The sequence below is a fragment of the Triticum dicoccoides genome, unplaced genomic scaffold (assembly GCF_002162155.2).
Source record: "Triticum dicoccoides isolate Atlit2015 ecotype Zavitan unplaced genomic scaffold, WEW_v2.0 scaffold99472, whole genome shotgun sequence".
In the NCBI taxonomy this organism is placed as follows: domain Eukaryota; kingdom Viridiplantae; phylum Streptophyta; class Magnoliopsida; order Poales; family Poaceae; genus Triticum; species Triticum dicoccoides.
Window position 1 is genome coordinate 1 of NW_021316158.1, and position 2182 is coordinate 2182.

The following is a 2182-nucleotide window of genomic DNA, read 5'->3' on the forward strand; positions in this document are numbered from 1 at the left end:
ATAATGTCCTATACTACTTACTCTCCCGCTCAATCACGGAGACGAGTTTTCCACGGTTTCCACCCCTCCCTCCATACCACAGCAACACGAGTTTTTTCCACCCCTTTCAGAACGCGCTCTTCGCGCCACAAAGCCGCCCCAAGACGCGCGAGCAATGAGCATGGAGCTTAAACATATCGCAAACTTCAAAAATAATATAACGGGATTAATATATATCGCGCACGTGCGATATGTTTGTCACAAGGCACAAAAAATAATTAAAAAGTGTATGCAACACAAGGACTTCCCAGGAGGTTCGGAGTTCTGATGGGATCCGGTGCTTTACTGCTGGTATGATCGCATCCGACATGTTTCCCCTTCTTCGTCCCTTATGCTTGCCACTCCCAGGTCCGCTCCAAAGACGATTCTACATTCTCACTGCCATTACAACCGTTCCCTAACAATGGATAATGTCTTATACTACTTACTCTCCCGCTCAATCACGGAGATGAGTTTTCCACGGTTTCCACCCCTCCCTCCATACCCAGCAACACGAGTTTTTCCACCCCTTTCAGAACGCGCTCTTCGCACCACAAAGCCGCCCCAAGACGCGCGAGCAATGAGCATCGAGCTTAAACATATCGCAAACGTCAAAAATAATATAACGGGATTAATATATATCGCGCACGTGCGATATGTTTGTCACAAGGCGCAAAAAATAATTAAAATGGGAATGCAATACGAGGACTTCCTAGGAGGTCACCCATCCTAGTACTACTCTCGCCCAAGCTCGCTTAACTTCGGAGTTCTGATGGGATTCGGTGCTTTAGTGCTGGTATGATCGCATCCGACATGTTTCCCCGTCTTCGTCCCTTATGCTTGCCACTCCCAGGTCCGCTCCAAAGACGATTCTACATTCTCACTACCACTACAACCGTTCCCTAACAATGGATAATGTCCTATACTACTTACTCTCCCGCTCAATCACGGAGACGAGTTTTCCACGGTTTCCACCCCTCCCTCCATACCGCAGCAACACGAGTTTTTTCCACCCCTTTCAGAACGCGCTCTTCGCACCACAAAGCCGCCCCAAGACGTGCGAGCAATGAGCATCGAGATTAAACATATCGCAAAAACGTCAAAAATAATATAATGGGATTAATATATATCGCGCACGTGCGATATGTTTGTCACAAGGCGCAAAAAATAATTAAAAAGGGAATGCAACACGAGGACTTCCCAGGAGGTCACCCATCCTAGTACTACTCTCGCCAAAGCACGCTTAACTTCGGAGTTTTGATGGGATCCGGTGCTTTCGTGCTGGTATGATCGCATCCAACATGTTTCCCCGTCTTCGTCCCTTATGCTTGCCACTCCGAGGTCCGCTCCAAAGACGATTCTACATTCTCACTACCATTACAACCGTTCCCTAACAATGAATAATGTCCTATACTACTTACTCTCCCGCTCAATCACGGAGACGAGTTTTCCACGGTTTCCACCCCTCCCTCCATACCGCAGCAACACGAGTTTTTTCCACCCCTTTCAGAACGCGCTCTTCGCGCCACAAAGCCGCCCCAAGACGCGCGAGCAATGAGCATGGAGCTTAAACATATCACATACTTCAAAAATAATATAACGGGATTAATATATATTGCGCACGTGCGATATGTTTGTCACAAGGCGCAAAAAATAATTAAAAAGGGTATGCAACACGAGGACTTCCCAGGAGGTTCGGAGTTCTGATGGGATCCGGTGCTTTACTGCTGGTATGATCGCATCCGACATGTTTCCCCGTCTTCGTCCCTTATGCTTTCCACTCCCAGGTCCGCTCCAAAGACGATTCTACATTCTCACTACCATTACAACCGTTCCCTAACAATGGATAATGTCCTATACTACTTACTCTCCCGCTCAATCACGGAGATGAGTTTTCCACGGTTTCCACCCCTCCCTCCATACCCAGCAACACGAGTTTTTCCACCCCTTTCAGAACGCGCTCTTCGCGCCACAAAGCCGCCCCAAGACGCGCGAGCAATGAGTATCGAGCTTAAACATATCGCAAACGTCAAAAATAATATAATGGGATTAATATATATCGCGCACGTGCGATATGTTTGTCACAAGGCGCAAAAAATAATTAAAAAGGGATTGCAACACGAGGACTTCCCAGGAGGTCACCCATCCTAGTACTACTCTCGCC

At 47.6% G+C, this 2182-nt stretch overlaps 2 non-coding genes across 2 annotated transcripts; both read right to left on the minus strand.

Moving 5' to 3' along the window:
* Nucleotides 1-709: 709 nt before the first annotated feature.
* Nucleotides 710-828, minus strand: LOC119348647. The gene has a single exon (XR_005169060.1). It is a non-coding gene; the product is annotated as a 5S ribosomal RNA (ribosomal RNA).
* A 369-nt stretch (nucleotides 829-1197) lies between these two features.
* Nucleotides 1198-1316, minus strand: LOC119348646. The gene has a single exon (XR_005169059.1). It is a non-coding gene; the product is annotated as a 5S ribosomal RNA (ribosomal RNA).
* Between the last annotated feature and the right edge of the window lie 866 nt (nucleotides 1317-2182).